This window comes from Ascaphus truei, chromosome 6 (genome assembly GCF_040206685.1).
Source record: "Ascaphus truei isolate aAscTru1 chromosome 6, aAscTru1.hap1, whole genome shotgun sequence".
NCBI classification, from domain to species: Eukaryota; Metazoa; Chordata; class Amphibia; order Anura; family Ascaphidae; genus Ascaphus; species Ascaphus truei.
In genome coordinates this window covers 102,332,915-102,360,124 of record NC_134488.1, presented here as the reverse complement: position 1 = coordinate 102,360,124, position 27,210 = coordinate 102,332,915, and the positions used below count along the sequence as shown (strand labels likewise).

The window sequence follows — 27,210 nt, the reverse complement described above, 5'->3', positions numbered from 1 at the left end:
TTAGAATGTAACCATTATCAGTGTAATGGTGCATATTGGAACACATCATGTTCAACATTCACAAGAGACTGATGGGATATTGCTTTGTAACAGCACTTGCCACTTCAGATTGTGCAACCTCGAGAAACAGATAATTAAACTATTTAACCTTGTAAGGTTAATCCATTTTGCAGTTTTTTTTTATAGATCACGAAAACATCGCAAATCAATTGTCACTTTGTAGTGCAGAAGGAACTCTCCATTTTTCCAAGAGAAGCCATTACCAGACCAGTCTGTGCCAGTCCTAGAATACATTGCTCTGCGTACAGAAGGAGTTAAAAAATCGCAGTACTTATTTGTAAGCAAGTTACTACAACTTGTACTGCATTAGCCCTTTTGCCACCATAGGTGCCTGCAGCATCATATTAAATACGCCAACCTTGATCTCTAATACATATTAAATAATGGCCCCAAGATATGATTTAGCCAGGACGAGCAGTGGCAAGCTGTCCACGCTGTGCCTGTGAAAGCTGCCAGTATCTTGGGTAACGTGCCAGAGCTGTGCAGGCCTCACTGTTCCTTTTAACAATGCTTTGAGTTCAGTTACATCGCATGTGTGACTAATTTAGGATCTCTGAAATGCTGGTAGTTATTGGAGTTCATAGAAAAGCATTTCAGATGAAAGCAATCCCATATACACGTCATATTACCTCCTGGTTGCCAAAAAATTGGTAAATGTTTCTGCAACTGAAAGTATGTAAAAGGAACACTGGATATTTTATTGTGATCAGTACGAGCACTGCTGCGCACTGCAACTGAAATTACTTTAAGATCGCAGTGTGCATGTTCTGCGCACGTTTACACACCACGCACGCTTGCACACGCTTAGCAACGCTGGAGGCAGAAGTTCAAGACCACCCCCCCCACCCCCCACCCTAAAGCAACCCATTTCCTACAGAAGTGTCAAATGATTAATCAGGGTGCAGAACCGTTTCCCTTTAAGAGATGGAGACCATTCTTAATCCGGTCATCTTTCCAAACACTGCGCCATGCTTTTGCCTTCAACCTAGAGAAGGCAAGTAAGTACTGGAAAGCCTGAATCATAAAAGCACGGAAAATTTGCTGTAAGCACACGTCACAAAAGAGGAGCATATTAAGTAGATTTTTAGATTAATTTCCTTACAATATTGTTTAAATTGAATTGTATAAATGACCATTTACTATCTGTTGCATATTCTCTACCACTACACCAAAAGATTGGTGTAATGTCATATAATCTATAGTTTGATAATAGAGTATATGACATCACACCAATCCTATGGTGCATGGTATGCTAAAATGTGTGTGTCCGTTAGCAATAAAGCATTGAATGTTATATTTAAATTTAAAAAAAAAAAAAAACATTGGAGAAAAAATGCAGAGAGGCGAGAGCTGTAGGTGAAGGGCAAGTCCTTGCGCGGCAGCCATTTAGCTATCATGGTTAACGCTATTCCGGTTATAAAACGCAGTCTCACTATGTGAACCCCGAGCTCCGCGTTATAACGACAAACACACACACACACACACGCGCGCGCCCCCGTTTATGGTTTTCAGTTAAGGAATGTGCCCTATATAGTTAGCTCAGAACCCAAACCCACCACACACAAATTTGTGTCAAAGAGGAGTGCTACTGAGATTGTGACCTCATGTAATATAACAAGAGACAAAAAGATAAGTATTTAACTATACGATTTGTCATATTGGAAGTAGCACTGAGACTATCTATATAGTTAGCGTCTATAGTAATGGCCCAAGATTGTCCTCATGCAGGAAGAGGAGTGAGCATGTGCTTGGCAGGAGTTGTCCAACTACAGTAAACTCTGGATATAGACGGCACCATTGGGGAATTGTGGTCAGCGTCATAATAAAATATTTCGTTATATAGATAGTTCATTTTATAAAAGGGTTATAAATAAAATAAAATTGACATGTCTGCTGTCAGTTTAATAAAAATATTGAAAAATTAAGAACTTGGATATGGAATATAAAAACCCAATTAATGTAAAACTGTACTTTATAAAACATTCACAACGTTGTATTTGTTTATCAAAAAATTCCTACTTATACTTTTTAAAATGTCTTACCGTGTAGTTCTTCATTTCTCTCCACTCTTGCCTTAAATCAGTGTTAGGCGCCATTGTTGAGGGGTGCACACGTTATTGTGTGCTACAAAGCGTGTTTTACTGCCAGAGCTGCGACATTTTGAATCGTGATTGGCAAATTCGAAATGTGCCGTTAGATTCAGAGTTTACGGTAGTAGCTCCGAAGCATAATCAGATCTGCCCCACTGGAAGGAACTGCGTAAACTCTCGATCCAATATGCATGGACGAGGTGGGCAGTACAGAGTAACGGGATACCGATTCCCAATGGGAGCCCACTCGAGATGGGGCATTGACGCTATGCAGAGATTGCCAAGCTAACCAACACTGAGACAAACAAGTATAACTTCCTCCACAGCATAGGAGTGAGAGCTACCAGGGGAAAAAAGCACAAAGTTATTTTACAATTTGTCACCAGTTAATGTCTTACATAAAGTCTGTCCTCATATGGCATGCCTTATAAAACAGATGTGAATAAAACTTTTTTTGTACTATAAAAGTTCCTGGCGCCCATTCTTATTCTATCTGTACATCTACGCCCAGCCTGCACCGACCCAGCACCCTGAACAGGTATGAGAGACTGAACACTAGCATGTATATAATTCAACTTGATGCAAACTCCTTTAAAGCCTGGCAAGGAGGGTTACATGTGTAAATGTACGCATGCGCTTCTGTTGCATAAAAATACATCCTTTACAAAGTTATAATTTGCCCATTTATTTGCAGAACGTTTAAAGATTAGAAAAGACTTGACATCATTTAACACTCTTCATGAACCTGTTAGGTATGCATGCATTGCATATGGTTTCGTCTTCACTATACACAGCAATAATTCAAGCAGGCATGGACAAAAATATAGAATACTTAGGAACCAGGAAAGAATTATTAAGAGCCAGCGTTGAGCTACCCCCTTCCTCCCCCCACCCTCCAAACCCATTGGTAACTGCACCACAGTATGTCAGCATGCATCTGGGACACACACAACCTCCTGCAGCTAGGGTCCTAGAATAAGTGAACTCGCTCCCACCTGTCAGTCACCAACACAGCCGGTCACTGCACGGCACGCCTGATGCAGCTTTGCCGGGGAGCGCTGCTGCCGGTCGCGACGAGGACTGACCGGTTAGTTAGCGCTGCGCACAGCCACCAGGGGTTACATTTTAGGTGACCAGGATTTTTTCTCACCAATTGAGAGAAAATTAATGCTGTACTAAAGAGTTTACTATGAAACTCTAGTGAAAAAGGGCGACCTTTGCCAATGTCACTCATACTGGCTCTTGACCTCAAGGCTGCCCTATCTCCCAACTACCCTTTAAATGCACTACACATCTGTTCCACTGACAGAGAAGTCCTCACAAAATTACTCAATGTAGGATGACTAACTTTACAAAGTCACGCAGAGCAGATATTACAACTTTCAGTATCTCTTTGGCTATGTGCAGGTTTAGGACGTGATAAATTGATGTAGCAGCCCTAAGCTTCATACCAGCTGGAGGTTCAGCCCCGGCGTTCTAACTTTTTCTTTGAAATAGAATACATTGGGATTCCAATACAAAATTAACATAGGAGCAGAGACAAAGAAGAATTATGATCCAAGAAGTCCCTCCCTCCCACTGCATTGTTGTATCTGTTCCAAACAGAAAGATATTATAGTGAAATGTGTTAAATGACATTGTGATTGTGTAGTTGGTCTGAAAGGGGGGTGGGGGGCACACGACAAATAACAGCCCACAACCATACATACATTTTTTTTTATTACATCTCAGCAGGAAAACAGAAGGCCTCTCTCAGGATCCACAAACACATTTTAAATAAATAACCCATTGTAATGCCTGGGGTTGCTTCCCTACCCAAAAAATAATAAATTCCCCTGTACACAATTTTGGGATAAAAATTAATGAAAGTGACAATCTAAGCGGGCGATTTTTTTTGCCACAGGATTGAAGCACGAGTCTCCAAAGCAAACACCATTCAATGTCAGCTCCGGGGGCCCCTGCTTTCGCAGTTACTTGCCTCCGTAGTAGGTGCCGGTAGCTGCTCTGCAAGCAGGGATCACGTAATGGCCGTTTTTCAAAGCTCCCGTGCCCTACGGGCCAATAGGAAGCCGTGACATCATCCGGTGCGGCTTCCTATTGGCCTGTGTGACGCGTATATGTTGAAAAGCAGAGACACCAGCACCCCCTTCGAGGCAAGTATCTCTGAAAGCAGGGGCTCCCCGGGCTGAAATTAATGGGGTACAGCTCTGAAGACCCCCTCCTACAAGTTTATGGGAGAGCGTCTACTCAACACTCCAGGACATACCAAAGGAAATGGAAAATCATTTCATGCCGTTGAGCCGACAGGAGGGGGGGGGCTGCGGGGGGGGGGGGGGGGGGTGTAGGGGAAGAGAGAAAGACTTGGGACAAGTGTTGTGGACCCACAGCTTCTCCGCTGCTGTGCTGTCTCCATCTCCCCCCCCCTTATAAAAAAGGAATTGTATTATTCCCTGTGAGCTCACACCACCTTCATTCCTCATTAAGTAAACTTATCTGAATTTACCTACAAATACAATGGAATGTGTACCTATATTTCAGGTTTATGAGAAAGGCAGGTGTGGGCCATAATGCCCGTGTAGTAATATACTAGTTTAGGAATTTGTGGTTTCTCAGGGGCAGAGATTCCTGCCTCTTAAGTAGTGTCCAGTCTAACCAGATCCTTCATGGTAATGTACAAAGGGGCAGACCGTTGTTTCCTCCCCCTGCCATATCCAAAGCTGCAATCTGCACATGATACAGGTGCCCATGTGGTCTGCTTTGTGATGAACATCTGAAACTGTTGCGTGGTGCACTCACGAAAACATGATACTTGCACCGGTGCTCAGCCACGGTGGTCCCATGGCATAGTGGATCCCACTAACAATCCAGAAGAGTAAAGCGGTCGGCACTCAAGTGGTCTCGTGAGAGTATCAAAAAGATTTATAGAAGATGGATCAAAGTTTCGGTCTGCAAGCAGCATCTCAAGATGAGAAAGGCCTGACGGCGCAACTATGCATCGTCAATAAATCTTTTTGATACTTTTTCACCAAGACCACTTGAGTGCCGACCTCTTTACTCGTGATGAACATATACACATTCTGTACCACCAAAACATCCTTTATTTATGAGATGTACTTGCTTAACTGATTTTGCCTCCGTCATATTGCAGGGGCTCGTCACCTACAGTCATTGTGTTACCACGATATAAAACATGATCATACGGGGAATATATTTTAGCCTACTTTCTTATGCCACCAACATTATAAGCCGACATGCAATAGCCTGTAGGCTGTCCTTGCCCAAGACTAAAGTGATAGGAACATCTTGGGTCAAAGGAATTATAAAAACACCCACAATCATTCACTCATCAGTTCTGAAAGCTCAGTCTGCTAATGAGAGGCCAGCTGGAGACAGCATCCAGACAGTTCTCCTTTCATATATCTCCTACCCTAGCTCTACCACCCTCAGGAATTAAACAGCTCAGCAGAACAGCAATTAACACTAAATATGTTCTTAAAATGAACATCAATGTTGCCTTCTATTAATACTGTACATAATAAATTCTTCAAGTGAAGCGTTTCCCATGGGGAAGTGTGTGTGTGTTTGTGTGTGTGTGTGTTGTACTGTACATCATCTGAAAAATACCCTTTTCTATAATGATGCCCAGTTAGATAATGCAGCCAATTGCATTTGCCGTCCTATTTAAAAAAAAAAATACATTTTTTTTTTGATATTTCTGTATGCATCATTTCCAGCAATTTTACATGTCACAGAAATATTGATGTGGAATAAAATAGTGGGGCCTCTTAATAGGGTTAACAAAGAACAATCCCTGCGCTCCTACCAATTGTGCTAAAATATACTAGTGTCTTTTACATTTACAACCCAAGTCTGTGTAACAAAGGAGTAATTTGGTTACATCTTTTGATGAAAATATGATTCAAGCCGCCAACCTCGTCAAAGTAAACTCAGTTTACCAGATACCTACACTGAATATATGTAATTTCTTATTGTTTTATGGATGAAACTTTGTGAAGTATGTTAAAGTGCCCTGAATGGGTTAAATAAATGAAGCATCTGCTTATTTGGGATGTAGTCAAGCCAGTAACAAAATGCCTTATTATAAAAAGGTTAACTGTGGGTGCATAAATACCAGTGTGAGAAATATTAATACTTACACATATCTCTTCTGTCAGCCATAAACACTCACCTACTCTTCAGTGGAGGGTGAAGTGTAGACTGACAATGAGGTGTATTACACCATTATGCTAATGCAAGAATTGGTAGGAGCCAAACACCTCCAAGGAACTGTTTAATAAAACAGAAACCAGGTGAGCCACAAAGGCTCTCAAAAAGGGAGGAGCGCAGGTAATATGTACAGTATGTTTACATAAATGTTAGGGCCATTCTTTCCTTGCTGTATACTCTACAAGTGCATTTGATGATAGTGTTAATGATACATTCAGTCACAGGAGTAGGTTGTGGCTCACCTGATGACGTCACAGCTTCCTATTGGCCCGCAGCGCCAGGGAGCCTTGAAAAGCAGCCATATAGTCAACCCTGGTGAAGCTACTAGCACCCCCTTTGGAATTAGTTGAAGTACATCCGGAAGCACTCCTGTACCCGGAGCTGAAATTAATAGGATTCAGCTCCAGAGACCCCCTGCTTCAATTCTGTATTTAAAAAATAAAATAAAAAAAAACACTGCTTGGATTGCCTCCTTAAAGTACTTTTTAAACATATGAAACATAGGAGTGGCTCAGGCTGCGCTTATAGTGACGGCGACACGACGTCAAAACAAGGACATTGTCGCACTTACAGTGCACGCGACGGAGCGACAGTGCTTCCAAAAATCTGGTAGTCACTGTTATTTGATTTTGTCGGCGACAGTCTCCCCTTGCGGCCAATCAGGAGCTTCTCCATCCCTCTGTATCCCCCCTTTATGACGTCGCTGGCCTTGTAGCCAGCGACATCGCCTAAATGTGAAATATAACTATTGCAATGGCGACGGGTGACGTCATTGGTCGCATCGCCATCGCCGGCACTATAAGTGCAGCCTCGGGCTCAGCGAGTACAGACACCGAATCTGTAAACGACAGATTGGAGCAGGGGAACTTGATTTAATTTCCAGTGTCGGCTCCTTGTGACCTTCGGCGAGTCACTTTATCTCCCTGTGCCTCAGGCACCAAAATCATAGATTGTAAGCTCTATGGGGCAGGGACAGTGTCTGCAAAAATTCCTGTGCTTTGTACATCGCACTATACTGTAATATATACTGTATATCTGGTTTTCTTCATCTCTAGGAGCAGGCAGCACTGGGCTCTGGGGAAAGCTCTATTTTTACTTTCCAGACACTTCATATTTAAAATGCTTATACCTGCTGAAAAAAAGTATTGGATATAAAAAAACCAGTACAATTTCTATTTGCAAATAGAGAGTAAAAAGGGCTTGTGATACTTCATATTATATGGACACTTCTCAAACAGTCCCCATGCTAAATATATGTAGCCCCTTTTCCTATGCCATACCTGTTGCTCCCAGGAGGCCTAAGCCTCTGCCACTGGGAGCCGGGGGTGAGCTCTTTCTCCTTGCTTGCAGCGCCTCCACCTATCAGGGATCCCAGCGTTGGTTGGATAACCCCTCACAAAAACCAATACAGTAATGTCCCGATTTTCAGCGATCTGCTGATACTGCAGTACCGAGAAGGGGGCCGCCATGTCTGTGCATGCCCAGAACGGGGAAGTCGGGGGGTCTCGCATGCGCAGAACGGGCGGTTGATGAGGGTGCGCATGCGCAGAACGAAGGTTGCACATTCGCAGAAGGGGGGGGGGGGGGATAAGGGAATTGCCTATTTGCGCATACGCCAAAAATAGCCGGTTCCGCTTTCCAGCGGGCCCTTAGAACGGAACCCGCCACATGCCCGGGGCCCTCATGTAATACACACAGGTATATAACGCATCTTTACTGTACACACAATAACATATACTAAACACATGCAACAATAGTACTCTTGTACCCACAGTGTACACACCAATGTCCCACACTTGGTGAATCCCCCAAAGTACTGAGAGTGCGGTGGCACTAATAACCCTGGTGTCCTTCCCAATGTCAATCCCACCCAAGTGTGAGGTAGCACTACCCCTGTGAACCGTTGTTGCACTTTATACCTGCCTGGACACTCCTGTACCCAGGTGCGGCTTGATGAAACAAAGGGATCAGTCAGGTCCCACGACATGGGGCCAACAACAATCCCCTCTCCTTATGCGTCCCGATCCGCTGTGTGAGGTGAGCTCCATCTGAAGTGTCTCACCTAATGACTCTGTGGCTGGTCCCAGACCACAAGGCACCGATACAATAACACCTCTGTGTAAAGGGCAAAGTGTTCCTATCTGAGGCTTTTCTGCACACTCAGCTGGTGGTGACTCAAGGCCTAGCTGGGGCCTGAGGGGCAAGACTAGGCCTAGTCCAGGGAAGCACTGCTGCCTGGACACTACCTGGTCCGTTGCTCCCCCTCTCTCGACTGGCACGCAGTCTGTTTGCACGCCAAACCTAATCCCTTCCTCCTGGTTCTTAGAGCCGTATTGGCTGGGACTCCCCACGTGGCAAATCCCTTCCTGAGGATCCTGGGACTTGCAGTCCTGTGAGGAGTCTTGCGGAGCCATCTACGATACCTAAAATGGCGGCCCGCTGTCCCTGAGCGGCTCTCCGATCACACAGGGTTCCAGTACCTAACCGCCAGCTCCCCCGCACCTACGGCAGGGAAAATGGGGGCTCGGCTACATATACAAAACAGGCGTTTATCCACAACACAAATGATGGTTAATCTGCATTTATTTCTGTGGTTGATTGACAGGCACTCTGCCTTCCAAACATAATTAATTGATGATGATGAATAGTAAAGAGCAGCAGTAAATGTATATTTCTTAAAAACATTGTTATTAAGGACTGTACAAACATGCACTATAGTAATAAAGTGGTGTATGAAATAAAATACAAATGGAACGGCTAAAAATGTAATCTTGGCAAACATTTGAAAAAAAACGATGTAGACTAAAATCTGTCAAAAGTCCACTGTTACTCCATACTGTAATGCAAAATACTACCCACACCAATTGGGGTTTCTGAGAAGGGAATTCAATTTTTAATTTATTCTTAGGACCCAAATGTCTTGTGCTGGCTACTGCACATCTGCAATGTACACATCAACAAGCAAATGCCATTCCAACCGCATACCCATCATGCTACTGTATTTGGAATTCTAGAAATCCTGGTGGTGCATCTTCTACTGAAATGCATTTGCTCCTCTTCATCGTCAGAAATGCTCTCTTCTATGGTTGGCCCATACACTCTGTAGAGAGCAACTGCCTACATAATTAGAGGAAGTTAAGCACTTAGATCTTAAATAGTAGGAAGGCCGCGGGCACTCAAGAAACCCCAGCTGGGACTGAAACGCGTAGGAGAAATATGTATTTTCAATAAAGAAATCTTCAACTTATTGAGTGCCCCCTGCCTTCCTTCTATTGAATTCATTCAAAAACGGGATCCACCACAGGATCAGACCCGGGCTAGCATACTGTGCACAGCCATTTCATTTGTTCTGGTACAGCAAGTACTTTAAAGGAGTGCGAGATCTTAAAAAAAACAAAAAAAAAAACCTCTCACCTTTAGATCTTTCCAAAGGGTTAACATTCATGATCGTCAACTCGTAGCATTCAAAAGCTCCATTGCCTGTGTTTAATTGTTGCATGGTTTGTGCCCTTACATCAGTGTGGATGCTATACCTTAAAATTACGGGTACTGCAAACCCATTTTAGTGTGCGTTGATGAAATGGTGCGGCAAAGCTAAAAGCAGTAAAAAATATTCAACACATTTTTGAGCTAATGATACTCATCTTCACTATTAAAATACTCACTACCAAGGGGTCCTGAGCCTGCACAGGCCTAACGAAGCAGCATTCTCCTCATCGCTGTTTTATTTATTATCATTTTTACAATTAGTATTATTTTTAGCTGGTGCTTTGTGCAGGAGATATAAACGTTTCAATTGTCAACTGTCCAAGGAGGTCAAAACGGAGCGCTCATCCCCAGAACTGCAGTCTGAAGTAGATGCTAGAGATCCTTGACAAATCAAGGAAGGAAACGTGCTAATATTATAGGAATAAAACTCCCCGAGACTTTTGGGGGGAGTGGGAAGATAGGAATTCATGCTTTAAATAGGAAGTAGCCTTGTGTCAACTGGGATATAACTACTGTATTTCATATAGCGCATTTCTCCTAATGCGACTCAGTGCTTTACAATCACAGTACAGTGGGTGGTACGCAGCAGTGTACATAGAATTTTTCAAAGCCACGAGTCCCTGTGCAGATGACCTTACACTCTGTTTTTGGTGCCAGAGGCACAGGGAGATAAAGTGACTTGCCCAAGGTCACAAGGAGCCGACACCAGGATTTGAACCAGGCTGCTTCACACTCATTGTTCTGAGACTCCGTGTCATTACTCACGGAGCCACTCCTTCAGTCCTAATGTTATAAGTGGTTTCAGAACGTAAATTTCAAAGTTTTGTTAAAAAAGTACAACTACAAAAAGGATGAACAAATATAAAAAAGGGAAATGAAGCACATATTTGTTTTGTTACGGGTTTCACAAGTACTCGTACAAAAAACAGAGTAAAGAATGCAGTGGGCAATCCTACGTAGTCGTAGTGATTATGCCAGTATTAACAATTTAGAAAATCCAAATGTCAGCCATTTTAGGCCGGGCTACCTGTCCTGTACATCAGAAACCCTCAAACTGAAAGCTAAAAATAATATACTCGTGAAGACATCTCACATTACGTGACAATTACTGTAAAGCATGCAACAAGCCCAAATGTGTTCACACTAGAAGTGATGTACTACTACACCAAGAGTCCCTGTGCAGTCCTTCACAATCTTACTTTGTTTCGCGATATCGAGAGATCACACAAAAAGGTCACGCTGCAAGTCAAGGTCAAAATAGGGCAGCCGACTGCTTTGTTGAAGGGACAATGAAAAGTGTCACAGAAATTAATAAACCCTCACTGAAAACGTATTAATCCACCGTGATTTCCGGCTAGGCAAGGATATTGCTCACCAGTGGTGTGCAAACTTGGGGGGCACCGGATTTTTTGGAGCTCTAGAACGGTCTGCAGACGGCCACTGTAGGGAACCTGCCAGAGCTGAGGTCACGATCCCAGGATCCGGACGCGGAAGTGGGAACTAATCCGGAGTCTTAGGGCTGGGACCCGCTGCGCCCGGCGGTGCGGGCGTTCCCCACCAGCAGGGGAATCCTTCCGATCCTGTCCCAGCCCCCCCTCGCTGACGGCTCACTATGCGCTGTGACGCGTCAGCCGCCAGGGGATGCAAGAAAATTGTGATCCAGAGCGGTGACGCGTCACGTGGTGCGCTGATGAGCCAATCAGCGGCGGGAGCGGGCGCTGTCAGACAGCTTCCTACACAAGGTAGGGGGGGGGGGTGTGCGCACACGCATGTGTGAGGAGGGCATTTGTGGGGGAAGGGGGAGGGAGCTGCTTATCTTCCAGCCGCAGCAGCTCCCTCCTGTCCGGCAGCCCTAGCCCGTGGAGGGAGGGGGGGGAAGAGTAGCGGGTCCCTCTGCTCAAACCACGCCCCCCCCCTCCCGCTCCGGCTCCCTACAGACCGCATATCGCGGTCTGTGTCTGTCAGCGCGCCGCTTGTCTGCAGTGCGGGCGCGCTGACTGAGGGAGCGGGGCCTTAGCCTGTAAACAGACCCTGCAGGTGCCGATGCGGCCATACCATTGTGTAAATGCGGAGTTATTTTTTACGTAATAAATGTATTCACTTTTACAGAGTTGGATTACCTCTGCACATAACACCGAGGTGAAGACCACCACTTGAGACGTGGACACAGAGGAGGAACTGCGACCAGACAACAGCCATTCTACAAAGAAGCCCAAGGAAAAGATACCCATTTTAGGATTGGCACTCACACAGGGCCATGCGAGTAATCAATACATATTTATATGTCTATATCTCCCCCCATCAATATATTTATATAGATACACATCCATTTGCACCACTGTTAGTGCTTTGACCTGGGAATTTACCCCTTGCGCACTGGGACTGGTATCCACCACATCTGGGAGAATTTAGTCTCCACTGTGTGTTTTATTTTTTGCTCATTATATACTGTTCATTGTGTGCTCCCATATTTGTTTCTTTTCAGATCCAACCAATAGCAGCAGGGGACAAAGGAAACCAGCAGCCAGGAGAAAACCACGGATTTCTTTTACATTAGACCCAGTTAACGTTATTCACTTCACTGCCCTAATAACAAACCAGGGTGATGCAGAATTCAAGAATTGATAAAACAGCACCCCATCACATATCATATATTATTTATGTGTAGCCCATAAATCATCTCAGTGGGGGAAACGCAATGTATTCATGTATTGTATGTCTTTATTTATGTAGCGCTATTAATGTACATAGTGCTTCACAGCAGTAATACACGTGGTAAACAAATAAATAACAGATAATATAAATAACAGATCATGGGAATAAGTGCTTTAGACATAAAAGTAACAGGAGTCCCTGCCCCGAGGAGCTTACAGTCTAATTGGTACAGGGAGAACGTACAGAGACAGGAGGAGGGAGTTCTGGTAAGTGCGTCTGCAGGGGGGCAAGCTTTATGTATCATGTGTTCAGAATATCCACAGTGCTATTCATATGCTTCTTTAAGCAAGTGTGTCTTAAGTTGGGTCTTAAAGGTGGATAGAGAGGGTGCTAGTCGGGTAATGAGGGGAAGGGCATTCCAGAGGTGTGGGGCAGTCAGTGAAAAAGGTTTAAGGCGGGAGAGGGCTTTAGATACAAAGGGGGTAGAAAGAAGACATCATTGAGAAGAACGCAAGAATCTGGATGGTGCATAACGAGAAATTAGGGCTGAGATGTAAGGAGGGGCAGAAGAGTGTAAAGCTTTAAAAGTGAGGAGAAGAATGGAGTGTGAGATGCGGGATTTGATCGGAAGCCAGGAGAGGGATTTCATGAGGGGAGATGCTGAGGCAGATCTAGGAAAGAGTAGAGTGATTCTGGCAGCAGCGTTTAGGATAGATTGTTTAGGATTCTATAGCCCACTAAAAACAATGCAACTTTTTAGGAACATTTCTGTACTCTACACACAGCTACATTACTAAATGCATTAACATACTTGTTGGCAGTGAAACTGCAGAATGTTTGCCAGTGGAGGTTGGTTGGTGGTCTGTACAATATTAGCTATAACACATTTCTGCAAGGGGTTCATGGTGGCTTAACACTCCTATTTCTGCCAACCACGTGCATCATAAAATTCACATATACTCCAGTGATCTTCCCACAATACAGGGCAAGCTAAGGCGCTGGAGTAACCTACAAAACATGGACTGGATTAAACTGTTCGGAATAATTATCAGAAAATAGCCCAATGTCCCAAAGCCTCATTCACACAGATAGCAGCAGCCCCAAGTGGTGGCCCGCAACAGCCCTGTGATTAAATATGATCCACCAGGTTTATTAAAAAAAAAAACACATCTATTATATCTCCTGTAGACAAACCACAATATGTTATGTAAAGTAACTTTAACCAGTCCTGTGATATGGCACTTCTAAGACCCTCATTTCTATTGTTATTTATTGGGGGGGGGGGCAGGGAAATGGACAATTTTCCCCATTAGAGGATAATGGTCTGATGCCTAATTATTCATTGCAGGCCTCTTGACATTGAGGAGATTGAAATTGTGGTGCACATTACTACACTGTCACCGAGACCCAATATTTATTACCAGCTCTTGGTCTGTCCTCTTTCACCATTTCTAAATCACACACACCCTACAAAGAAGCCTATAAATTGCTGCATGTAGATGTTGGTAATGTAGGTGTCACAGTCCCTTGCTTGCTCCCCCTGGGTCAGGCAGACCACTATATCTTCCACTTCCTACTGGCTTCCACCGAACACACTACATTTCGTTTTTTCCTGGCTAATATCCCTTAACAAGGGGGGGAGGGCGGGGGAGAGAATCAAACCTTGAATAAATAAATGCGCGTAATAATTAAAAAGTTTGCTCCCTGCAGGGCCCATGCATGAGGACATACCCCAATGTTGCAGCCTGCAAAAATAAATACAATCCACAATGCAGACAGGACATTCTCTGCAAGCCAGGCCAGACCCCACCCTCTCATTTTATGAGTCTATTAATGCAAAAGCACCACATGGCTTTCCCAGAATATCATCCAGCACAATGCTTCAGGTTTCACATCAAAGCAGCAGCCCTACTCAGCAAAATGCAAGGTGTGCTGGCGTTTCAGTGAAGCAAAGCATTCACTTATACGTCTTGCAAGTTTGTTCCATAACTTTACTCATGGAATAACAGATACAAAAGCTAATGAGGGCTATTGAACAGTTTGCACTTCTTATTTGGTATGTCCTTCTGTTTATCTAATATACATAACTCTGGGCCCCCATTGTACTGCGCTGCGGAATATGTTGGCGCTTTACAAATTTAGGTACAAAAGCAACACTGCAGACAACTATGCTAAATAAAGTTGCATTATAAAGTGCTGCTTTCACACATAGCGGAGAAAATACCCAGATTCAGAAAGAAGAGCATATTTATAAAAAGGCATTGTTGCAAAAGTATTGAAAATATTGTATTGAAAACATACGTTTTGAAAATATTGATCAGTTTGTAAATAAACTTGATCCTAAAAATAATTCAGGAGGTTTAAACTGCTGATTTGAATGTGTCTCATGTTTTAAACCTAAAACACACACACACACACACACACACACACACTTCAACCCGCGGATTCCGTGATCCGTTGGAAGGCATGGCTGAATCCGCAGATTGGATTCTACATAGTCAACGGATTATATACAAATGGCATAATTTAATGAATCCACATGGCTAGAAACTATAACAATCCGTTGACTGATTTTACGTCGCAGAACAGATTTTGAATGGAAAGCTCGGGAAGTGGATTTTGACCCATCTCTACTTACTAGCGACCAACAAAGACACAAAAAATTAGTTTGGTGCTTTACTGGCACTAATCCACAGAGCAGGTAATCTGCAGGAAGAAGCAGCACTGTCTACATACATGTCTCCTGAAAAGACACTTTACAAATTTGATTCCAGTCCTGTTTACCCAAGCTTAATACTGTATATCTCTTGTCCTTGGGCAACTGGATGATAATGCATTTCAGACTACTCAATGAAATGGATTGTATACTACTGCACTGCAGATCTTCAACAGCAAAGGGCTTAGGCCGCGATTATAGTGCTGGCGGCGGCGTGCGACTGACACGCGACACGGAGATATAGATAGATGTATTTTGACGTCTCTGGATACAGCCGCTCCGTTGCGCTTCCGTGCGGTTGCACCCACTATGCGCAGCGTCATTTGACACCAGATATTTGATGGCGCGCACCACCGGCACTCTGATCGCGGCCTTAAAGATGCAGTGCTACTGAATATATTCAACTACAGCAGGGGTGGGTAATTTCAGTCCTCAATGGGCAACCAACAGGTCAGGTTTTCAGTATATTCCTGCTTCAGCAAAAGTGGCTCAATCAGTGGCTCAGTCGAAGACAGCCACCTGTGCTGAAGCAGGGATATCCTGAAAAACTGACCAGGGTAGTTTTAGCAGGATATATGATTGGTAAATAAAATAAAAAAAATCGGTGATCTCTTTCATTCATTTTCAGCCTTGCAATAGGATTATACTTAATTGCTACGAATATATGTTCATTTGCTACTCTAGACAAATGGCCAAGCATTTTTTATATAAAATGCTACATATTTTGGATAATTTTTTTTACAGTTTTTGCTGCATTTTGCATTACCAACATACCACAATTTTACAGCTAGTGGGCCAGGTCCCGCTGGGAGCAAAAGGATAAAGAGTCATAGAATAATATTGATTTTCAATATTCAGGCTGTAAAATGCTATTAAGCGCATATGTGCTCTTAAATATCATGGGGCACTCAAATCCCCTGATTTCCTTTTGTCTGCAGCCAACCTACAAATGATTTACAGCAACGTTAGTAGGCTGCAGGCAGGCAATAAGGACATGGTGGAAATAAAGTGCCACAAAGACAGGCACCCAGCAGCGCATCTACAGGTCTCACACATTAAAGCTAAAGCTCATGGCTGGCTCCCCATTGAAAATAAACATTCCACGTGTATGAAAATATGGATTCTTTGTCCCAATAAAATGGGCCCAACACAGGTTTTCTTGCCGTTCCAAATGATTTATTCTTCCAGAGGCAGTTCTAACTTTCCTACAAAATCAAGTGTTTCCCTTAAAATGTGTTTCTTATATTCCACACTCGGTTCAGTCTGGGGAAACAAAATGGATCCCGAATCACATGAATTCCATGTACAAATAGGAGGGGTCTTTTTAGTATAGATGGTTTAACAGAATCCAAAGATGGTGGGTACTCCTGGGCTGACTTGTACTATTTTTTATTTAATGTTTAGCTCCAAGGACGCCGCCAGTTCCCCAGACACTTACCCATTTAGTTCCCAGTGTCTCCGTCCTCCTCCTTTAGATAAAAAAACCCATAACAGTTGCTAAATGTTGCGGGTCCTTCAGACAATAGGAAGCCACAATGTTAATGGGGGGGAATGACACACGCAACTGAACTGGTAAGTATCTCAGGAACGAGGAGGTCCAGAGGAACACCTGATTTGAATGATGTAAAATAATAAAAAAATCAGCAATTCCGCCATTGGGGGTACACTTTCTTTTTTTTTTTTAAGTCAAATAAATTAAAATAGTGTGGGCAAGTCTAATACTTAATATTCATGATCTATATGGTTTACGCTATATCCCATCTAGTTCCCAGTCTACACAAATGAGTCAAAAAAACAAAACAAAAAAAACTAACACGTTTCTGCAAGTGAACATCCACACCTTTGTTCTATTATTTAAATTCCTAGTTTAGGAAAAGCTGTGGAATACGGCAAGCATAAGCTTATAGTGGTCCATGTTAAAATAGACGGAGCAAAAAGGTGACACTGTGCTCATATGTATGCAATTTCCCAGAATCCTTTGCTGCAGTGAAAGCATTGTATGCCAAGAGATAATGCTGAAAAGCAGGGCTGCAGATCTGTCTGAGACGTGCGAATGTGCTCACAATTGATATTTATATTTGCTGTACACTATACAGTGGAGGGTTTTTGTCAATTTTACTCACCATAACTTATGTTGTGTCTAGTTTAGGCACAAATACATAGGGATGTGAACCCCAGCAGCATCAATACTACAGATAACTTGTGCTCCGATTGTCCATTTCTACCCCCATCCCCACCCTTTTTGACGTGATCTCAGCTGCCGTAGGTCATTAAAGCCAGTGCACAGGCTGTGCTGCTTCAGGATTTGCACACCGTCACAGCCTGGACAATTACTTGGATCTGCCTAGTTTACAAGACCCCTGAGGGTGTAAAAAGAAAACAAACCTGTAAAAAGGCTGCCTAGGACCCATATTATTCCTCCCTGAAAGGACACAACTGGCGAGTGAATTTTAACACTTTAATGCCTTTGTTGTGGTGGAAAAAAAACCCAGTATGTACTTTCATGAGCATCAGGCATCACATTATATAATGAACCTCTATTACTCATCCTTCTACTCACCAACACTGAGAACAGTTTGCATATTGGCCAGATGTAGCCTTGATGTTGAGTATTTACTATGTTATTATTTTGTACCTCGCACTGTAAAGTGTTTTTCACACTTCCTGCACTAAAAAGGAATCAAACATTATTGATCTCCTCACTTCCGTTTATTTTACATCTTTCTAGACACATTTCTGTTGAGCTTCATCCTCTCTTTGATGCATGTCTCATTCCATAAGACGATAAAAAAAATAAACAAAAAAACAAGACGGTCAGAATGTTTATCGTATCCAAGTTATTTGGCAAATGACTCAACCAACACCGCAGTCATGTAGCAAAAGGCATTCCAGACAGATTCCCAAGAATCAGCTCTGTGTGAAGGGAAACTTCACCTAAATAATGTGTGCGAAACTTGCCACTGTAATCCTTATAAAGGCAATATGCAACAATATGAAACTGTGTTGCCAGATACCAGTTCATTTCATCCAATGGGAGAAAATTAAATTAAATCTCCTGTTTGTCCGTTAGATTAGATAGCATTTCAGAATGATTTTGCAGCAGACTTTGATTAGTACATGTGGTATTGATCACAAATTAAGTGAGCGATTGTGACCTCTGTTGGAAGTGGCCCCATGCTGCTCTGACTCATCAGTCTGTTGATAAGGCACAATCTCTCTAATTGTACGTTCACAATAGAGGCTGAGACACAGTCTCTGTGTATGTACTCAGTACAATCTCCACTACTCAATATGAATGGAAGCCGTCTGCAGAGATTGCATCTCTATGCGCTTCTTATCCCCAGTTAGTTTCTTGATAGAAGATAAGACAATGTGTACTCGGTAATACATTGTGTTTTACCAAGTGTGCTAAGAGGGCCCAAACCAGTTATATGTAATAAAGATTACAAATAAGGGAGGAAATTAGATTTACATTCTAGAGACTTGGAACAGCAGAATTAAGTACCAATGCAGATTATGGTGCTTTCCTACAATGACCAACAGAGATGGCAAAGAGAAAAGAAAAATGATTAACAGCAGCAAATTGAGTGGTTTATGAATGCAACTGTCACCCACGGATGTCTGTCGGTGCAGTGTGGGATTATTCAATTGGGTTTATAAACCACATTACAGCTGCACATTCCTTACAACTCCCCACAAAGGCATTGATAGCAGTCAGGGTATGCTCATCGGACCAAGGCAAGGGAAAAAAAAAAAAAAGCTGTACACCTGTTTGGCAAAAAAAAGGAATCTCGAAACTCCAAGACAGCTACAAATAGATAATAGTGTTAGAGAAGGTCTAGCTGAAAGTCAATGAGGGCTATTCACTGAACAGCTCCAGTGCTTACCAACCATATCAAATGAACGCCCATTTGCCATCATTATAGGTATCACTGTTGTGACAAAAAAACCACAACGGTTGGCATTTCCTTTTAAACTAGGAGTGCCAGTCACCAAGCGAGGAGTGGCCACGACCGCAACGACAAGTGTGGCAAAAAGTTATTTCAGAGAAGAGAAACCAGCAAGAACAAGAGGATGAGCTGACATCGGGTCAATATGATCATCCACTCGAGAGCTCTCCCAGTTCCTTCCTCCAGAGCAACCAACACACCAGGGTTCCCAAGATTTCTGTCATTCATTTACCAACTAGCCTAGCTCTACCGATCATGAAGACAACTTGCTTAGGTATTTGTCCTGAAGACTTCACGGTTGCTCCCAAATTGCTGATCTACGTTCTTCTCCCCTTTCCCTTTTAGAAAAGGTTCCCCCAAAACAACAAGTTGCAAGTTGATCACCAGTAGGGTGTGATAAACAAAAACCTGCTCATTACATCTCCAGTAAGAGGAGATAAATCCGGACTAAAATTGTATACCTGACTGCACATTAGTGGGCAGAACTAATCAGCTTTCTGACTGCTTCAGTTTATTTCTCAACTCCTTGTTGTCTACTGCCCTGCAAGGAGTTTGATCATTGTCTGATAATGACCGCTCAAACTATAATGCATAATAACAGAGGAGGCATTGTGATTCACGCTGTGTCATCAGTAAGTCACAGTAGGTGTGTTAACAGGCATGTCCCACAGGCAAACAAAGAGAGGAGGTCTGAAAGATGATGCCCTTCCAGACATAAAACGCAAGGCTTGATGTCTTCTTTCAAAGACTTGGGCTTCCAAAATAAGTGTGTATACCAAATCATACTAAATGAAAGTAATATAATAGGGCAAATGTAGACATTAAGAGTGATTCATTTCAGGATCGAAATCAACAAAACCACAACTTTAGGTATGCAGAATAATATATTACCTTGCTAACCTTGAAAGTAGAATTGGGAAAGAAAAAGGAGGCAGCCATATTTAAAATTGCCCAATTACTCCAATTGTAGTTTACACTCCTAAAATCTTAAGAGCAAAATAGATCCAAAAAAACAACAGAATAAATGAGGTGTTTAAGTTTCTGTTTCCATCCATCTTTAAAATAGAAAATGTGAGATCTATGATAACCAGCATATTCCACGAAACTCGACGAGAATAAAGTGACACACACACACACACACACACTAAAATCGAATAAATTGAAGCTTGGTGCACATGGAAATAAAGTGACTTGCCCGGGGTTACAAAGTGCTGGGATTCAAACCCGAATCACCCAGTTCAGAGGCAGTAACATTATCACTCCTTCAATAAAACATAACAGATCAAGAGCAGTGTGAAGGTGATGACCAAATGTCACGTCACGACACACTCAGTTAGCAAACAGGCTGCACTAGCAGGTGTGCAAGGGGGAGACACTCCTTGAAGTGGGACTTTTACAATAAATACCTCATGGTATTACAAAGGGCTCATGTCCACATACGCTGCACCTTTATCGAAAGTTGGTTAAGTAGTCCTGCAACAGCGAGCTTTTACCCCTCTGCTGCCAAAAGGGCCCGCAACACATTATGTGTTGCAGGCCTCTCTGGCAGTGAAGGGGTTACATTGTTCAATTAAGTACAAGCCCCTCCAGAGCTGCTGGGAGCATAACAAAAGAGAGGAAGCTGAAATCTGGTCTCTTGTAGCATGTGTATATGTCACATGGGGACTGGATCCAAGGGTGGGGGGTGCGGGACGGGGACTGGATCCAAGGGTGGGGGGTGCGGGACGGGGACTGGATCCAAGGGTGGGGGGTGCGGGACGGGGACTGGATCCAAGGGTGGGGGGTGCGGGACGGGGACTGGATCCAAGGGTGGGGGGTGCGGGACGGGGACTGGATCCAAGGGTGGGGGGTGCGGGACGGGGACTGGATCCAAGGTTGGGGGGTGCGGGACGGGCGTAAGGGTGGGGGGTGCGGGACGGGGGTAAGGGTGGGGGGTGCGGGACGGGGGTAAGGGTGGGGGGTGCGGGACGGGGGTAAGGGTGGGGGGTGCGGGACGGGGTAAGGGTGGGGGGTGCGGGACGGGGGTAAGGGTGGGGGGTGCGGGACGGGGGTAAGGGTGGGGGGTGCGGGACGGGGGTAAGGGTGGGGGGTGCGGGACGGGGGTAAGGGTGGGGGGTGCGGGACGGGGGTAAGGGTGGGGGGTGCGGGACGGGGGTAAGGGTGGGGGGTGCGGGACGGGGGTAAGGGTGGGGGGTGCGGGACGGGGGTAAGGGTGGGGGGTGCGGGACGGGGGTAAGGGTGGGGGGTGCGGGACGGGGTAAGGGGGGGGATCGGATATAGGGTCGAGGGGGGGGGATCGGATATAGGGTCGAGGGGGGGGATCGGATATAGGGTCAAGGGGGGGGGGATCGGATATAGGGTCGAGGGGGGGGGGGATCGGATATAGGGTCGAGGGGGGAGGGGATCGGATATAGGGTCGAGGGGGGAGGGGATCGGATATAGGGTCGAGGGGGGAGGGGATCGGATATAGGGTCGAGGGGGGGGATCGGATATAGGGTCGAGGGGGGGGGGGATCGGATATAGGGTCGAGGGGGGGGGGATCGGATATAGGGTCGAGGGGGGGGGGGATCGGATATAGGGTCGAGGGGGGGGATCGGATATAGGGTCGAGGGGGGGGGATCGGATATAGGGTCGAGGGGGGGATCGGATATAGGGTCGAGGGGGGGGGATCGGAAATAGGGTCGAGGGGGGGGATCGGATATAGGGTCGAGGGGGGGGGGATCGGATATAGGGTCGAGGGGGGAGGATCGGATATAGGGTCGAGGGGGGGGGGATCGGATATAGGGTCGAGGGGGGGGGATCGGATATAGGGTCGAGGGGGAGGGGATCGGATATAGGGTCGAGGGGGGGGGGGAATCGGATATAGGGTCGGGGGGGGGAATCGGATATAGGGTCGGGGGGGGGGATCGGACATAGATTCGAGGGGGGGATCGGACATAGGGTCGAGGGGGGGGATCGGACATAGGGTCGAGGGGGGGGGATCGGACATAGGGTCGAGGAGGGGGGATCGGACATAGGGTCGAGGGGGGATCGGACATAGGGTCGAGGGGGGGGATCGGACATAGGGTCGAGGGGGGGGATCGGACATAGGGTCGAGGGGGGGGATCGGACATAGGGTCGAGGGGGGGGATCGGACATAGGGTCGAGGGGGGGGGGATCGGACATAGGGTCGAGGGGGGGGGATCGGACATAGGGTCGAGGGGGGGGGTCGGACATAGGGTCGAGGGGGGGGTCGGACATAGGGTCGAGGGGGGGGATCGGACATAGGGTCGGGGGGGGATCGGATATAGGGTCGGGGGGGGGATCTGACATAGGGTCGAGGGTGGGGGGGGGAATCTAGGGTCGAGGGTGGGGGGGGAATCTAGGGTCGAGGGTGGGGGGGGGAATCTAGGGTCGAGGGTGGGGGGGGGAATCTAGTGTCGAGGGTGGGGGGGGAATCTAGGGTCGAGGGTGGGGGGGGGAATCTAGGGTCGAGGGTGGGAATCTAGGGTCGAGGGTGGGGGGGGGGGGAATCTAGGGTTGAGGGTGGGGGGGGGAATCTAGGGTTGAGGGTGGGGGGGGGGAATCTAGGGTTGAGGGTGGGGGGGGGGAATCTAGGGTTGAGGGTGGGGGGGGGGAATCTAGGGTTGAGGGTGGGGGGGGGGAATCTAGGGTTGAGGGTGGGGGGGGGGGAATCTAGGGTTGAGGGTGGGGGGGGGATCTAGGGTTGAGGGTGGGGGGGGGGGGGGATCTAGGGTTGAGGGTGGGGGGGGGGGGAATCTAGGGTTGAGGGTGGGGGGGGGAATCTAGGGTTGAGGGTGGGGGGGGGGAATCTAGGGTTGAGAATCTAGGGTTGAGGGTGGGGGGGAATCTAGGGTTGAGGGTGGGGGGGGGAATCTAGGGTTGAGGGTGGGGAATCTAGGGTTGAGGGTGGGGGGGAATCTAGGGTTGAGGGTGGGGGGGGGGGAATCTAGGGTTGAGGGTGGGGGGGGGGAATCTAGGGTTGAGGGTGGGGGGGGGGAATCTAGGGTTGAGGGTGGGGGGGGAATCTAGGGTTGAGGGTGGGGGGGGGAATCTAGGGTTGAGGGTGGGGGGGGGAATCTAGGGTTGAGGGTGGGGGGGGGGGAATCTAGGGTTGAGGGTGGGGGGGGGAATCTAGGGTTGAGGGTGGGGGGGGAATCTAGGGTTGAGGGTGGGGGGGGGGAATCTAGGGTTGAGGGTGGGGGGGGGGGAATCTAGGGTTGAGGGTGGGGGGGGAATCTAGGGTTGAGGGTGGGGGGGGGAATCTAGGGTTGAGGGTGGGGGGGGGAATCTAGGGTTGAGGGTGGGGGGGGAATCTAGGGTTGAGGGTGGGGGGGGGAATCTAGGGTTGAGGGTGGGGGGGGAATCTAGGGTTGAGGGTGGGGGGGGAATCTAGGGTTGAGGGTGGGGGGAGATCTAGGGTTGAGGGTGGGGGGAGATCTAGGGTTGAGGGGAATCTAGGGTTGAGGGTGGGGGGGAATCTAGGGTTGAGGGTGGGGGGGAATCTAGGGTTGAGGGTGGGGGGAATCTAGGGTTGAGGGGGAGGGGGGAATTGGATCTAGGGTTGAGGGGGGGGATTTGATCTAGGGTTGAGGGGGGATCTAGGGTTGAGGGTGGGGAGGATCTAGGGTTGAGGGGGGGGGGGATCTAGGGTTGAGGGGGGGGGGAAATTGGATCTAGGGTTGAGGGGGGGGGGGAAATTGGATCTAGGGTTGAGGGGGGGGGTTGGATCTAGGGTTGAGGGGGGGGGTTGGATCTAGGGGTGCGGATCATGGGGGATGGAGTTACGTTGGTGCTGCGCAAACACCTCCCCCATCCCGTATAGACATTTTTACATTATGTTACGGATTGCGTATGTACAAGATCCCCACCCAAAAATGTTCCTGTGTTTGCAGGACACTGGCTTGTTGACCAACCTCCTGCAGAAAGTCGCTGTGCCTGGTGCCGCCGCACACGTGCAGCTGTGCTATGTGCGTCCCACTGCTGCTAACTACACAATGGCTCCTACATACATTGCAAACAAACATCACAAACGCACCCCCCCCCCCCCAACCTACCCACCCAGATACAATGCTCGAGTAATGCTGTGGTGACAGAGGGGTCACCGATGCAACAAACGGGTTTACAGCCCCCCCAGCAAAATTAGCACAACCTGGGCATTGCAGGGGTTAAAATCCACAACAGTAAAATGCTGGTCACACACAAGCACATGTAGGTGGCTTAACACATTCGCCGCCACTGAACACACATTCTGGCAACCAGGGGGTTAAATATCCTATAACAATAAAAAAAAGGTTAAACGGAAGGAAAGAGAAAAGTTTGCCCTGGATCAGTTATTCCCAAGTGTCTCTTACCGGATTCCCAGCGATGCTGCCGTGTGGTGCAGAGGTGACTCCTGCAGCACTCCCTGCCTTCCCATCAGCACGCAGCCTCCCGTCCCCTCTCTCCTGTCTCCCAAGTTGTTGATCCTTGCCGGCCTATTCTCCCTGCCCGCTCCTCTCTCTCCTCCCCCGCTCCCCAAACATGCTGTGTTTACTTTCCCTGCCCCTCTTTTGATGTGCCTCGCTCCCTTTGTACTCTCCCTCTCTGCTTCCTCCTCTCCCCTTCGCTTTCCTCTCATTCACTCTACTTAAAAAAAAACAAAAAACACCTTGTGCCACTCACTTCTCATTCCCTTCTTCTCACCACACCTCCTCCCCCCTCTCTCTCGCCTCTCCCTCCTGCTGGTTGTAACCTCTCTCCCCCCCTTCTCAGTGAGAGGCCGGGTCTCTCCCAGAACAATCACACAGCCCAGCCTCTGGGAACAGCCCAGATTCCAAAAGGCAGGATTAGGTTTCCTAGCTGAACACTCCCCCTCCCTGCTTATCCCAGACATGTCTCGAGAGGCAACAGAAAAAAAGCCAAAAAATAGGAGTATATGTTGTATATTTGCATGTAACAGCCATTCCTATGGAGCAGGAAAAACTGCCCCATTCTTTGCATTTATGGCTTTTTGTTCAGTGATGTTGTTCAGTCAATTCCCTGTCTCACAAAACAAGTCTTGCTTCAAAATCCACCTTTTAGGAAGCAAGGAAACACTCACTATTCTTTACACCATCCTATCACTAAATGCACAGGCTTTCCCATCAGAAATGCATTTACACTATTTGTGGTCTTTGGTAGGTTAGAAAACCTCCCATTTAAACATAAACAGATTTTCACACCTCCCGTAGGTTTTATCGGAATCTGGAGCTCTGGTTCCTGGCTGTATTGCATATGCAAGAAATTCTGTTTAAATTGTTCTGGGTGTGAACGTGCTGTGTGATGTGTTGCAGCACATTCATACTTGTAGAGATATAATGGCACTCCAATAAAGTTAAATTAACTGCATGGGTGCAGGTCTTGAGCATGGCTCCAGAGTGAGCTGAAACAATGTTTAAATACATTTGATATTTAAATTTCAAGACCTAGGGTGTGACACAGACACACACCTCATTAAGTGCATCTTTTAAATTTTTCATGAAAATAGGCTTAGTAAAGAAAAAAAACATTTTTTTTGTTAAAAACACCTAATCTTCAGAACTAGTCGTATCAAAGTACCTTCCTTTTTAAAGACAAATGTTCCTGTCAAAAATAACATTTAATTACTTTTTCCTCAATACTCAAAGAATGTAGTTAATTACTTTGACCTCTACAACGAATATATATATATATTGGTTCGAGAAACCTATACATTTGCTCGCCCCGGGCGAGTAAATATTGGCCCAAGCAGCACACGTTTGGTACTAGGTGGCGAGTAGATTTTTGTGTGAATTGTCAACCACTGTGTATATATATATATATATATATATATATATATATATATATATATATATATATATATATATATATATATATATATATATATAAAATATGTTTTGCTTATAGATACAATTCAGCCCCCTAAGCTGTTATATACAGCGTGCGGCCGTGCGTGTCTATGCGAACGCGCGTGCACGTGCCGCATGCTTTTCGTGAATATACTGTGTTGAGTGTATACAGTGTTGAGTGTGTTTATGTGTGTTTGTGTATATGTATGTGTGTGTGTGTATGTATATGGGTGTGTGTGTGTGTGTAATTTAATATTTATTAAAAAAAAAAACATTAGTAAAAAGAAAAAATGTATTAGACTTGTGCAGACACAAATACATACACACATACACACATACATACACATGCATACATATATACACACGCACACATATACATACATTCAGCGCCGGTAGCGCCACGAAAAGATGAATTTCCTCATCTTCGCCGCTGTCTGTCGGCTCCCCTCTCCCTGCCGTGCGCGCGCGTGGCCCTTGTATAGAAAGTCTGACTGACGTCAGCCAACTAAAATTCTGCGCGCGCGCACGCCGTAGCACGCGCCCGGCACTATAGAACGTAATGCTCTACAATTGCACATAATGAGTTAATCCCTTTTGTGCAAGGCTGTCTTGCAATGCATTGTAGCAGAATCTGATGCAGACCTGTCTGTCAGCTAATGGGTTAAAAAGCATTTTAGAAGCACTGGGACCCTGAGCCTCGGGACTCAATGTCTGGACGCAGCACTGACCCACAAGTCTAGAGGAGCCAAACCCTAGGTGTAGTTCCATGATAAACACTTTCAGAGCTACAAGCAGACAGAGCGGGGGCTGCTGCATTATTGATGAGGAAATAGTCCAACATATGTTTTATATTCTAATCTGTGTATTATTCTACCTCTAGTTATTTATTTAAACATTTTCCGACTGGGAAAACAATCATTAGGACAACACACTTTGTTAGGAGTCAAACTGGGCCCGCGGGGGAAAGCAGCTGCACATACAAAGGGAAAGAAACAGCAGCAGAAGTGAATGTTCTAATCCCAGTTATATATAAAAGTGCAGCTGTATTGTTTGTCAACAAAGCTCAGGTCAGCAAATTCTAAGTGACAATACCAGGGGAACACAGGGAATGTACAGGGTAATTATCTGCTTTAGAAAGATTTGATCACCCCCTATTTTTTTCCCTTCATTTTAAC

General features: G+C 45.8%; 1 protein-coding gene across 4 annotated transcripts in view; it reads right to left on the bottom strand.

Moving 5' to 3' along the window:
- LOC142497521 (pleckstrin homology domain-containing family A member 7-like) overlaps positions 1-24,938 on the bottom strand; it is a 57,958-nt gene extending 33,020 nt beyond the window's left edge. For 2 of the 4 annotated variants that reach the window (XM_075605398.1, XM_075605399.1), the window contains exon 1: positions 24,542-24,937. The gene's annotated coding sequence lies outside the window, so the exon portion shown is untranslated. Of the gene's footprint in view, positions 1-24,541 lie in introns of all 4 variants that reach the window. The other 2 variants (XM_075605400.1, XM_075605396.1) reach the window with 2 other exon arrangements.
- Positions 24,939-27,210: the final 2,272 nt, after the last annotated feature.